Source organism: Hemitrygon akajei, chromosome 4 (assembly GCF_048418815.1).
Source record: "Hemitrygon akajei chromosome 4, sHemAka1.3, whole genome shotgun sequence".
In the NCBI taxonomy this organism is placed as follows: domain Eukaryota; kingdom Metazoa; phylum Chordata; class Chondrichthyes; order Myliobatiformes; family Dasyatidae; genus Hemitrygon; species Hemitrygon akajei.
The window spans coordinates 67,513,736-67,527,653 of NC_133127.1; the positions used below are offsets into that span (position 1 = coordinate 67,513,736).

General features: G+C 48.5%; 1 protein-coding gene across 5 annotated transcripts in view; it reads right to left on the reverse strand.

The window, feature by feature from the left end:
* Positions 1-10,154, reverse strand: part of inpp4b (inositol polyphosphate-4-phosphatase type II B) — an 801,341-nt gene extending 791,187 nt beyond the window's left edge. For 4 of the 5 annotated variants that reach the window (XM_073042760.1, XM_073042761.1, XM_073042759.1 and 1 more), the window contains exon 1: positions 10,066-10,154. The gene's annotated coding sequence lies outside the window, so the exon portion shown is untranslated. The remainder of the gene's footprint in view (positions 1-10,065) is intronic. The other variant, XM_073042762.1, reaches the window with a different exon arrangement.
* Positions 10,155-13,918: the final 3,764 nt, after the last annotated feature.

Genomic DNA, 13,918 nt, shown 5'->3' on the forward strand with positions numbered 1-13,918 from the left:
TCAAATGTTACAGGGCCCTCAAGCATGGAGCGCAGAGCCGATTAAATGTTACAGGGCCCTCAAGCATGGAGCGCAGAGCCCAGTAAATGTTACAGGGCCCTCAAGCATGGAGCGCAGAGCCGAGTAAATGTTACAGGGCCCTCAAGCATGAAGCGCAGAGCCGATTAAATGTTACAGGGCCCTCAAGCATGGAGCGCAGAGCCGATTAAATGTTACAGGGCCCTCAAGCATGGAGCGCAGAGCCGAGTAAATGTTACAGGGCCCTCAAGCATGGAGCGCAGAGCCGATTAAATGTTACAGGGCCCTCAAGCATGGAGCACAGAGCCGAGTAAAAGTTACAGGGCCCTCAAGCATGGAGCGCAGAGCCGATTAAAAGTTACAGGGCCCTCAAGCATGGAGCGCAGAGCCGATTAAATGTTACAGGGCCCTCAAGCATGGAGCGCAGAGCCGAGTAAAAGTTACAGGGCCCTCAAGCATGGAGAGCAGAGCCGATTAAATGTTACAGGGCCCTCAAGCCTGGAGCGCAGAGCCGAGTAAATGTTACAGGGCCCTCAAGCATGGAGCGCAGAGCCGAGTAAAAGTTACAGGGCCCTCAAGCATGGAGCGCAGAGCCGAGTAAATGTTACAGGGCCCTCAAGCATGGAGCGCAGAGCCGAGTAAATGTTACAGGGCCCTCAAGCATGGAGCGCAGAGCCGAGTAAATGTTACAGGGCCCTCAAGCATGGAGCGCAGAGCCGAGTAAATGTTACAGGGCCCTCAAGCATGGAGCGCAGAGCCGAGTAAATGTTACAGGGCCCTCAAGCGTGGAGCGCAGAGCCGAGTAAATGTTACAGGGCCCTCAAGCGTGAAGCGCAGAGCCGAGTAAATGTTACAGGGCCCTCAAGCGTGGAGCGCAGAGCCGAGTAAATGTTACAGGGCCCTCAAGCGTGGAGCGCAGAGCCGAGTAAATGTTACAGGGCCCTCAAGCATGGAGCGCAGAGCCGAGTAAATGTTACAGGGCCCTCAAGCGTGGAGCGCAGAGCCGAGTAAAAGTTACAGGGCCCTCAAGCATGGAGCGCAGAGCCCAGTAAAAGTTACAGGGCCCTCAAGCGTGGAGCGCAGAGCCGATTAAATGTTACAGGGCCATCAAGCGTGGAGCGCAGAGCCGATTAAATGTTACAGGGCCCTCAAGCGTGGAGCGCAGAGCCAATTAAATGTTACAGGGCCCTCAAGCATGGAGCGCAGAGCCGAGAAAATGTTACAGGGCCCTCAAGCATGGAGCGCAGAGCCGAGTAAAAGTTACAGGGCCCTCAAGCATGGAGCGCAGAGCCGAGTAAATGTTACAGGGCCCTCAAGCATGGAGCGCAGAGCCGATTAAATGTTACAGGGCCCTCAAGCATGGAGCGCAGAGCCGAGTAAAAGTTACAGGGCCCTCAAGCATGGAGCGCAGAGCCGAGTAAATGTTACAGGGCCCTCAAGCATGGAGCGCAGAGCCGATTAAATGTTACAGGGCCCTCAAGCATGGAGCGCAGAGCCGAGTAAATGTTACAGGGCCCTCAAGCATGGTGCGCAGAGCCGAGTAAATGTTACAGGGCCCTCAAGCATGGAGCGCAGAGCCGAGTAAATGTTACAGGGCCCTCAAGCATGGAGCGCAGAGCCGATTAAATGTTACAGGGCCCTCAAGCATGGAGCGCAGAGCCGATTAAATGTTACAGGGCCCTCAAGCATGGAGCGCAGAGCCGATTAAATGTTACAGGGCCCTCAAGCATGGAGCGCAGAGCCGAGAAAATGTTACAGGGCCCTCAAGCATGGAGCGCAGAGCCGAGTAAATGTTACAGGGCCCTCAAGCATGGAGCACAGAGCCGATTAAATGTTACAGGGCCCTCAAGCATGGAGCGCAGAGCCGAGTAAATGTTACAGGGCCCTCAAGCATGGAGCGCAGAGCCGAGTAAAAGTTACAGGGCCCTCAAGCATGGAGCGCAGAGCCGAGAAAATGTTACAGGGCCCTCAAGCATGGAGCACAGAGTCGATTAAATGTTACAGGGCCCTCAAGCATGGAGCGCAGAGCCGAGTAAATGTTACAGGGCCCTCAAGCATGGAGCGCAGAGCCGATTAAATGTTACAGGGCCCTCAAGCATGGAGCGCAGAGCCGATTAAAAGTTACAGGGCCCTCAAGCATGGAGCGCAGAGCCGAGAAAATGTTACAGGGCCCTCAAGCATGGAGCGCAGAGCCGAGTAAATGTTACAGGGCCCTCAAGCATGGAGCGCAGAGCCGATTAAATGTTACAGGGCCCTCGAGCATGGAGCGCAGAGCCGAGTAAATGTTACAGGGCCCTCAAGCATGGAGCGCAGAGCCGAGTAAAAGTTACAGGGCCCTCAAGCATGGAGCGCAGAGCCGAGTAAATGTTACAGGGCCCTCAAGCATGGAGCGCAGAGCCGAGTAAATGTTACAGGGCCCTCAAGCATGGAGCGCAGAGCCGAGTAAAAGTTACAGGGCCCTCAAGCATGGAGCGCAGAGCCGAGTAAATGTTACAGGGCCCTCAAGCATGGAGCGCAGAGCCCAGTAAATGTTACAGGGCCCTCAAGCATGGAGCGCAGAGCCCAGTAAAAGTTACAGGGCCCTCAAGCATGGAGCGCAGAGCCAAGTAAATGTTACAGGGCCCTCAAGCATGGAGCGCAGAGCCAAGTAAAAGTTACAGGGCCCTCAAGCATGGAGCGCAGAGCCGAGTAAATGTTACAGGGCCCTCAAGCATGGAGCACAGAGCCGATCAAATGTTACAGGGCCCTCAATCATGGAGCGCAGAGCCGATTAAATGTTACAGGGCCCTCAAGCATGGAGCGCAGAGCCCAGTAAATGTTACAGGGCCCTCAAGCATGGAGCGCAGAGCCGAGTAAATGTTACAGGGCCCTCAAGCATGAAGCGCAGAGCCGAGTAAATGTTACAGGGCCCTCAAGCATGGAGCGCAGAGCCGATTAAATGTTACAGGGCCCTCAAGCATGGAGCGCAGAGCCGATTAAATGTTACAGGGCCCTCAAGCATGGAGCGCAGAGCCGAGTAAATGTTACAGGGCCCTCAAGCATGGAGCGCAGAGCCGATTAAATGTTACAGGGCCCTCAAGCATGGAGCACAGAGCCGAGTAAAAGTTACAGGGCCCTCAAGCATGGAGCGCAGAGCCGATTAAAAGTTACAGGGCCCTCAAGCATGGAGCGCAGAGCCGATTAAATGTTACAGGGCCCTCAAGCATGGAGCGCAGAGCCGAGTAAAAGTTACAGGGCCCTCAAGCATGGAGAGCAGAGCCGATTAAATGTTACAGGGCCCTCAAGCCTGGAGCGCAGAGCCGAGTAAATGTTACAGGGCCCTCAAGCATGGAGCGCAGAGCCGAGTAAAAGTTACAGGGCCCTCAAGCATGGAGCGCAGAGCCGAGTAAATGTTACAGGGCCCTCAAGCATGGAGCGCAGAGCCGAGTAAATGTTACAGGGCCCTCAAGCATGGAGCGCAGAGCCGAGTAAATGTTACAGGGCCCTCAAGCATGGAGCGCAGAGCCGAGTAAATGTTACAGGGCCCTCAAGCGTGGAGCGCAGAGCCGAGTAAATGTTACAGGGCCCTCAAGCGTGGAGCGCAGAGCCGAGTAAATGTTACAGGGCCCTCAAGCGTGAAGCGCAGAGCCGAGTAAATGTTACAGGGCCCTCAAGCGTGGAGCGCAGAGCCGAGTAAATGTTACAGGGCCCTCAAGCGTGGAGCGCAGAGCCGAGTAAATGTTACAGGGCCCTCAAGCGTGGAGCGCAGAGCCGAGTAAATGTTACAGGGCCCTCAAGCGTGGAGCGCAGAGCCGAGTAAAAGTTACAGGGCCCTCAAGCATGGAGCGCAGAGCCGAGTAAATGTTACAGGGCCCTCAAGCATGGAGCGCAGAGCCGAGTAAATGTTACAGGGCCCTCAAGCATGGAGCGCAGAGCCGAGTAAATGTTACAGGGCCCTCAAGCATGGAGCGCAGAGCCGATTAAATGTTACAGGGCCCTCAAGCATGGAGCGCAGAGCCGATTAAATGTTACAGGGCCCTCAAGCATGGAGCGCAGAGCCGATTAAATGTTACAGGGCCCTCAAGCATGGAGCGCAGAGCCGAGAAAATGTTACAGGGCCCTCAAGCATGGAGCGCAGAGCCGAGTAAATGTTACAGGGCCCTCAAGCATGGAGCACAGAGCCGATTAAATGTTACAGGGCCCTCAAGCATGGAGCGCAGAGCCGAGTAAATGTTACAGGGCCCTCAAGCATGGAGCGCAGAGCCGAGTAAAAGTTACAGGGCCCTCAAGCATGGAGCGCAGAGCCGAGAAAATGTTACAGGGCCCTCAAGCATGGAGCACAGAGTCGATTAAATGTTACAGGGCCCTCAAGCATGGAGCGCAGAGCCGAGTAAATGTTACAGGGCCCTCAAGCATGGAGCGCAGAGCCGATTAAATGTTACAGGGCCCTCAAGCATGGAGCGCAGAGCCGATTAAAAGTTACAGGGCCCTCAAGCATGGAGCGCAGAGCCGAGAAAATGTTACAGGGCCCTCAAGCATGGAGCGCAGAGCCGAGTAAATGTTACAGGGCCCTCAAGCATGGAGCGCAGAGCCGATTAAATGTTACAGGGCCCTCGAGCATGGAGCGCAGAGCCGAGTAAATGTTACAGGGCCCTCAAGCATGGAGCGCAGAGCCGAGTAAAAGTTACAGGGCCCTCAAGCATGGAGCGCAGAGCCGAGTAAATGTTACAGGGCCCTCAAGCATGGAGCGCAGAGCCGAGTAAATGTTACAGGGCCCTCAAGCATGGAGCGCAGAGCCGAGTAAAAGTTACAGGGCCCTCAAGCATGGAGCGCAGAGCCCAGTAAATGTTACAGGGCCCTCAAGCATGGAGCGCAGAGCCCAGTAAATGTTACAGGGCCCTCAAGCATGGAGCGCAGAGCCCAGTAAAAGTTACAGGGCCCTCAAGCATGGAGCGCAGAGCCAAGTAAATGTTACAGGGCCCTCAAGCATGGAGCGCAGAGCCAAGTAAAAGTTACAGGGCCCTCAAGCATGGAGCGCAGAGCCGAGTAAATGTTACAGGGCCCTCAAGCATGGAGCACAGAGCCGATCAAATGTTACAGGGCCCTCAAGCATGGAGCGCAGAGCCGATTAAATGTTACAGGGCCCTCAAGCATGGAGCGCAGAGCCCAGTAAATGTTACAGGGCCCTCAAGCATGGAGCGCAGAGCCGAGTAAATGTTACAGGGCCCTCAAGCATGAAGCGCAGAGCCGAGTAAATGTTACAGGGCCCTCAAGCATGGAGCGCAGAGCCGATTAAATGTTACAGGGCCCTCAAGCATGGAGCGCAGAGCCGATTAAATGTTACAGGGCCCTCAAGCATGGAGCGCAGAGCCGAGTAAATGTTACAGGGCCCTCAAGCATGGAGCGCAGAGCCGATTAAATGTTACAGGGCCCTCAAGCATGGAGCACAGAGCCGAGTAAAAGTTACAGGGCCCTCAAGCATGGAGCGCAGAGCCGATTAAAAGTTACAGGGCCCTCAAGCATGGAGCGCAGAGCCGATTAAATGTTACAGGGCCCTCAAGCATGGAGCGCAGAGCCGAGTAAAAGTTACAGGGCCCTCAAGCATGGAGAGCAGAGCCGATTAAATGTTACAGGGCCCTCAAGCCTGGAGCGCAGAGCCGAGTAAATGTTACAGGGCCCTCAAGCATGGAGCGCAGAGCCGAGTAAAAGTTACAGGGCCCTCAAGCATGGAGCGCAGAGCCGAGTAAATGTTACAGGGCCCTCAAGCATGGAGCGCAGAGCCGAGTAAATGTTACAGGGCCCTCAAGCATGGAGCGCAGAGCCGAGTAAATGTTACAGGGCCCTCAAGCATGGAGCGCAGAGCCGAGTAAATGTTACAGGGCCCTCAAGCATGGAGCGCAGAGCCGAGTAAATGTTACAGGGCCCTCAAGCGTGGAGCGCAGAGCCGAGTAAATGTTACAGGGCCCTCAAGCGTGAAGCGCAGAGCCGAGTAAATGTTACAGGGCCCTCAAGCGTGGAGCGCAGAGCCGAGTAAATGTTACAGGGCCCTCAAGCGTGGAGCGCAGAGCCGAGTAAATGTTACAGGGCCCTCAAGCGTGGAGCGCAGAGCCGAGTAAATGTTACAGGGCCCTCAAGCGTGGAGCGCAGAGCCGAGTAAAAGTTACAGGGCCCTCAAGCATGGAGCGCAGAGCCCAGTAAAAGTTACAGGGCCCTCAAGCGTGGAGCGCAGAGCCGATTAAATGTTACAGGGCCCTCAAGCGTGGAGCGCAGAGCCGATTAAATGTTACAGGGCCCTCAAGCGTGGAGCGCAGAGCCAATTAAATGTTACAGGGCCCTCAAGCATGGAGCGCAGAGCCGAGAAAATGTTACAGGGCCCTCAAGCATGGAGCGCAGAGCCGAGTAAAAGTTACAGGGCCCTCAAGCATGGAGCGCAGAGCCGAGTAAATGTTACAGGGCCCTCAAGCATGGAGCGCAGAGCCGAGTAAATGTTACAGGGCCCTCAAGCATGGAGCGCAGAGCCGAGTAAATGTTACAGGGCCCTCAAGCGTGGAGCGCAGAGCCGAGTAAATGTTACAGGGCCCTCAAGCATGGAGCGCAGAGCCGATTAAAAGTTACAGGGCCCTCAAGCATGGAGCGCAGAGCCAAGTAAAAGTTACAGGGCCCTCAAGCGTGGAGCGCAGAGCCGATTAAATGTTACAGGGCCCTCAAGCATGGAGCGCAGAGCCGAGTAAATGTTACAGGACCCTCAAGCATGGAGCGCAGAGCCGAGTAAATGTTACAGGGCCCTCAAGCATGGAGCGCAGAGCCGAGTAAATGTTACAGGGCCCTCAAGCATGGAGCGCAGAGCCGATTAAATGTTACAGGGCCCTCAAGCATGGAGCGCAGAGTCGAGTAAAAGTTACAGGGCCCTCAAGCATGGAGCGCAGAGCCGAGTAAATGTTACAGGGCCCTCAAGCATGGAGCGCAGAGCCCAGTAAATGTTACAGGGCCCTCAAACATGGAGCGCAGAGCCGATTAAATGTTACAGGGCCCTCAAGCATGGAGCGCAGAGCCGATTAAATGTTACAGGGCCCTCAAGCATGGAGCGCAGAGCCCAGTAAAAGTTACAGGGCCCTCAAGCATGGAGCGCAGAGCCGATTAAATGTTACAGGGCCCTCAAGCATGGAGCGCAGAGCCGAGTAAAAGTTACAGGGCCCTCAAGCGTGGAGCGCAGAGCCGAGTAAAAGTTACAGGGCCCTCAAGCGTGGAGCGCAGAGCCGATTAAATGTTACAGGGCCCTCAAGCATGGAGCGCAGAGCCGAGTAAATGTTACAGGGCCCTCAAGCATGGAGCGCAGAGCCGAGTAAATGTTACAGGACCCTCAAGCATGGAGCGCAGAGCCGAGTAAAAGTTACAGGGCCCTCAAGCATGGAGCGCAGAGCCGAGTAAATGTTACAGGGCCCTCAAGCATGGAGCGCAGAGCACGCCACGGCCTCATTTACAGATAAGCGCAGAGCCAAGTAAATGTCATGGATCTCTTGCCCAGACACCCTTCCTTTTCAATCCAACTGGCCCAGCGTTTAAATCGTCCAAACATCGGGTCATTCCTTACACTAAAACCCAGGCCCTGTCACATCGATATGCTCTGGGCCTGGATCCCCTGCCATGTTTCAGCCCATACCCAACCTTTCCAAATCAGCCTGGCGCTTAGATCAATCAAACCTCACTCTTGGTTTAAGCGAACTGGCCTCAAATAAGCCTCTCCACTGTTCTGCCCCACTCACCCCAACTTTGCCTCGAATATGCCTCAACCTTGCCTCGCACCTGCATGCTTCGCTCACCTCTCCATTGTTTGTAGTGATCGTTTACCATAAATTTTACAAGAAAAGTGTTGTTAATGAAGTATTTAGTTGCATTCTTTATTTTGTTTGCTGCCCGTAAGTAATTGTTGAGCTTCACCAGTGGGTATGGAGAGAAAGCAGAAACAGGATGATCAGTGCAGTGGCAGAGAAGGAGATAGAAGATGACATAACGGCTTTGCCACATCATTAGTGATGCTCTTGGATTTGGATAAAGGTTCTGCCTGTACATTTTGACAGTTCCCGTCTGAGCTTATGCCAATCCCTTTTGAAAAGATGAGGCAGTTAGTGGAATGTTGCACAAGCTCAAGTGAATAACTCAGTGGTAAAATAATTAACTCGGCTGCACCTTGGTGCACAGAAATACCAGACCTACGACTGAAAGCTGACTTTTGAATGTGGCACTAGCAAAAAAAAACTTGAAACTTCAAACATTTTATCACTACCCTATCCTAATAAAGTATATATACACAATCACTTCATGTAGTAACTTGACTAAAGTAACTTTCCATCTTATAACACAACACAGATTTAGAAATAATACTTCAGCTAACTTGTCTCAAATAATTTCAGTAAGGAACTAAAACATAATTCAACCAGCACATTTTTCCCTGATGAGACAGACTGGTCCCAATGTGCACTTCATGTTGATAACTGGATGATATCATGGCCTATAGGTATTGCCAAGACAGTATTTGCCATTATTGAAATGGAAATGCCACTTCAATAAGTGAAGAAAGTTATACAACTAAGAGCAGAAATTGAAAAATTCTGGTTTAAGATGCTCCAAAAAAACAGATTCATGAAATACCATCCTGCCATTTGAATTCCCTTTCATATGAAATTAAGAGTAAAAAGCTCTGCACTTGTAGAATAGGCATAAGTAAACTTGTAACAGATAAATTTAGGTTAGCAATTTTCTGACAATGCAATGTATTATTTACCATCAGTAACTTCCTGACACTGAAACTGAATGAATAGAAATATAGAGTCCTGTCCTCTCATAACTTAAATGTTGGGAGATTTTGTTTTATAAACAGGTCTTCCCCTATGGTTCATTTCCTGTACCAGATTTGATACTGGGAACACACAATTTAATTTATATTTCCTTCTCAGATATTTTGCTGCATAATATTATTTACCATTTTGAACCATGGTAATCCAAAGTTCAAAATGCAAATCTGAAGAGATATCATCTGCTACTTAAGGAAAAGTTGATCAATCAACTCCTACATTGTTTACAAAATTAAACAACATATTGATATCCATTCCAGGCATGCACACTCTGCAGATTTAACCTGGGATCTCCAGTAATTTATTGTAATTTGTCAAAACTACAATAACTTGGAGAGATCTCTAGGGCACTCCAGGTGATAAGATCCCTATCCATGTTTCCTTACAACATAAAGGGAAATTATTCAGCCCAATGTGTCTGGTCTGGGTCGCAGAACAAACCGATTTCTCCAAGGTTGGATGAATTCTACCACCCACCAATACGAGGAGCAATTTCTAGAGACCAATTAACCTACTACAGGTTTTTGGAAGTGGGACAAGTAACGAACTTCCCCATTTTTCTGGGATAATCCTTAAAGGAGAATGAGGGTTTTAGCTGAGCAGTATTCATACCTGACAACAGCTCAGTAAACAAGTCATCGGTGTCAACAATGACTGACCAACTGGGTTACTTCAGCAAAATTTTTCGCCTTTGCCCCAGATATACAAATTGGTAGATTAATTGGCCAGTAAAAATTGTCCTCGGTTTGTAGGTGAGCGGCGGAGCGGGAGAAGGGTGGGCGACGATGAAAACAGAGGGACAATAAAATGTAGGATGAGAGTAAATGGGCCGTTGATAGCGAAGCGATTCAGTGCGCCGAAGGGCCCGGCTGTGTTCCCCGTAACTCTGTCAATGTTTTCAAATCTACTGCAGTGGCAGACACATCTAATCAGATATCGCTGAATGTAGAACCGTAATACTGTACAGGCGTTTCACGACTAACACATAGACTCGAACTCGCAATGGATTTTATCGTTATGGAGAATAAGCTCCAAACTAAAACAAAGTGTTATTTCGTCCTGCCATATCTACCCTTACTCAAATGTTAATATGACACAATTTAACGTGGGAGCGTCGCCACTGAATAATACAGGTTTCTGGGGGGGGGGGGGGGGTTTACGTTAAATAACAAGACATCGCCAAATCAGAAGGCTGGAGTTGTAAAATTCAACTCACCTTAGTTCGACTCTAGTTGGGCAGCGGTCACCTTCCACTTCACTGTGGTTTGAACAGGTAGCCTTTGCGTCACTCTCACCTGCCTGCGCGCGCCCCAGGTGAGTCTCGGCCTGGTGCGACACCCTTCGGTGACCGGTGTGTGCCGCACCCAACCCCAACACCTCCCTTCCCAATCAATCACCGCGTCGCTAAAGCAGTTCAGGCCATGAATAAACTCTGTACAGTAAATGTTCAGCTTCCTGTGGAATAGGGCGCCAATGAGAATTATGATATTTTATTTCTGTCTTCTGGTTGATTTTGCATGGTTTTGTCATTACCGAATTTTTGTAATGCCTTTCTTCCGGAAATCAGTACGGATATTTGGACAGGAGTAAATCCACAAATGCAAATAATACAGTAAGTTCCTTAAAGGCGTCCAAACCTCTAGAGATCTTATTATTATTAATAGTTGCTAGTCTACAACATAATTAAAATGTAAACACATTACCATGAGTCTGTCTGCATTTTCCAGTAAAAACAGTTAAGCCTCCAATTATATACTATTGTTGAAAGTGCTTATCTTTATTAACATGTATTTTTTCTCAGCCCAAGCTGGTAAAACCTAAGGTATGGGTCCAGCCAAGCATGCTCATTTCTCAAGTGCTAGGAATTTTTGGACTATTCTAGTGGTATCTAGTATTGTGGCTTTCTGAATATTGCTGTGTGGGACTAATTGTTTATAATATAATTTGTAGGTCTCTGACTCTAAAATTGGATCAGGCTTGCATTTATAGTTTGTATTTTAAAGCAAGGTTTTGGTAAATGATGTTTGCTACCTGATAATGCTTGTGTAAGTAATCAGATTGAGTTAAACTGCTGTAGGATCCTGTAATGTGTTGGATTGCTTCTAGTTTCTCTTGGCATTTTCTGCATTTATCATCTTGAATTTGTTGGTCTTTTGTTATGTATCGTTGATGTTTTTCGTGTGTTAACTGCCTGGTCCTATATTCTCCTATATCTGCTTCTGGGAAGAAGTCTCCAACTCTGAGCCAGACTTTCGATGCTTCCTTGTTGACATCTATTCTGCTGAGGTCATGGGGTCATCTTCCATGGAGGATCATGTTCTTCTATTGGTCAATTATGATGAAGTCTTCATTTTTCTGGGTTGAGCCTTCAGTTAAGTTTAGTGGTGTGTACTTCTTATCAGAATTGCACTTGCTCACATGGAGTGCTGAATTCTGTTTTCATTGATGAAAATATATCTTTAGTTTTATCCAACTTTTGTGTAATTTTTGTCCATATTTCCTCTTCCTCCTGTGCTAAGTAGTGTTAGTAATCTAAGTGCATTCAGGTGGACATTGTGCTTTCTAAAGTTCAGTTCCTATTTTTCTTTGTAAATTTTCCACATTGGTTTGGACCAAAATGTTATACCAAAAGTATACGCTAATATGGGTATAGCACAAGTATTTATTGCCTTCATCATATTTTTACTCTTGAGCTCTGGCAGAATTTCTTAAGCTTTGAAGTAAATTCTGTCACAACTTTTCCCTTTATCGTACAATGATCTATTTTCTTTGCTTGTTGATATCCCAGGTACTTGTATGTTTCACATTGATCGATCGATTGTATTGTATCTGCTGCTCTGTGCTATTTTCTTCAATGCACGCTTTGAAAGGGAGAACACAACTACAGCTATGAAGATCCCTGCTGCACCTGATGACCCTGTGACCTCTGTCTCAGAGGCCGATGTTAGACTGTCTTTAAAGAGAGTGAACCCCTCGCAAGGCCGAAGGTCCTGTTGGAGTATCTGATAAGGCTCTGATAACCTGTGTCAACCAACTAGCAGGAATATTCAAGGACATTTTCAACCTCTAACTGCTACAGGCAGAAGTTCCCATATGCTTCAAAAAGACAACAATTATACCAGTGCCTAAGAAGAATAATGTGGGCTGCCTTAATGACAATCACCCGGTAGCACTCACATCAGCCATCATGAAATGCGTTGAGAGGTTGGTTATGACTAGACTGAACTCCTGCCTCAGCAAGGACCTGGACCCATTGCAATTTGCTTATCGTCGCAATAGGTCAACGGCAGACACAATCTCCATGGCTCTTCATACAGCTTTAGACCACCTGGACAACACAAACACCTACGTCAGGATGCTGTTCATTGACTATAGCTCAGCATTTAATACCATCATTCCCACAATCCTGATTGAGAAGTTGCAGAACCTTGGCCTCTGTACGTCCTTCTGCAATTGGATCCTCAACCTCCTAACCAGAAGACCACAGTCTGTGCCGACTGAGTGATAACATATCATCTTCACTGACGATCAACACTGGAGCACCTCAGTGGTGAGTGCTTAGGCCACTGCTCTACTCTCCATATACACATGACTGTGTGGCTAGGCATAGCTCAGATACCATCTACACATTTGCTGACGATACAACCATTGTTGGTAGAAACTCAGGTGGTGACGAGAGAGCGTACAGGAGTGAGATATGCCAACTAGTGGAGTGGTGTCGCATCAACAACCTGGCACTCAACGTCAGTAAGACGAAAGAGCTGCTTGTGGACTTCAGGAAGGGTAACATGAAGGAACACATACCAATCCTCATAGAGGGATCAGAAGTGGAGAGAGTGAGCAGCTTCAAGTTCCTAGTTGTCAAGGTCTTTGAGGATCTAACCTGGTCCCAACACATTGATGTAGTCATAAAGAAGGCAAGACAGTGGCTATACTTTATTAGGAGTTTGAAGTAATTTGGCATGTCAACAAATACACTCAAAAACTTCTATGGTTGTACTGTGGAGAACATTCTGACAGGCTGCATCACTGTCTGGTATCGAGGGGCCTCTGCACAGGACCGAAAGAAGCTGCAGAAGGTTGTAAATCTAGTCAGCTCCATCTTGGGCACTAGCCTACAAAGTACCCAGGGCATCTTTAGGAAGCAATGTTTCAGAAAGGTAGTGTCCATTATTAAAGACCTCCAGCACCCAGGGCATGCACTTTTATCACTGTTACCATCAGGTAGGAGATACAGAAGCCTGAAGGCACACACTCAGTAATTCAGGAACAGCTTCTTCACCTCTGCCATCTGATTCCTGAATGAACTTTGAAGCTTTGGACACTACCTCACTTTTTTAATTTATTATTGTTTTATTTTATTTATTTCTCTCTCTCTCTCCCTCTCTCTCTCTCTGCTAGATTATGTATTGCATTGAACTGCTACTGCTAAGTTAACAAATTTCACGTCACATGCTGGTGATAATAAACCTGATTCTGATTCTCTGTTGCACCTTTCTTTATGCTTCATGCTCTGCACTTATTCAGTCCAAAGTTCATGTTTATATATTTAGAAAACAGTTCTACTATTTGAATTAATTGCTTTAGCTTTGCTGATGAAGGAGAGTATAATTTCAAATTGTCCATGTATGGAAGCAGAGTCGAGGTATAGTTTGTTTGGTTGGCTCTAATTTGATACCCTATTTTCATCTGATCCAGTAAGTTAGAAAGTGGGTTTAAAACTAGATAAAACTCTGGTGGGCTTGGAGAATCTCCCTAGGAAGTGCTTTGGCTTATTTTGATAATGGTAGTTATTCTTTGTAGGATGTTAATAGATAAGGTGATTATAGCACGCCAATGCTTCATTAGATGTCGTAGGAACTTGACGAGTATTGGGTGTAGTTTATAGATATTAAGAGTTTCTATTAACTACTACTATAATTTTTTTCTTTTGGCTTGAGCTGGTGAAACCTAAGGTATAGGCATAACTTGGCAAACTCATTTCTCAATTGCTAGGAAATTTAGACTATTCTGGCGGTGTTTGGTATTGCAGCTTTCTGGAGATTTACATAAATATTTCCGTGTAGGAT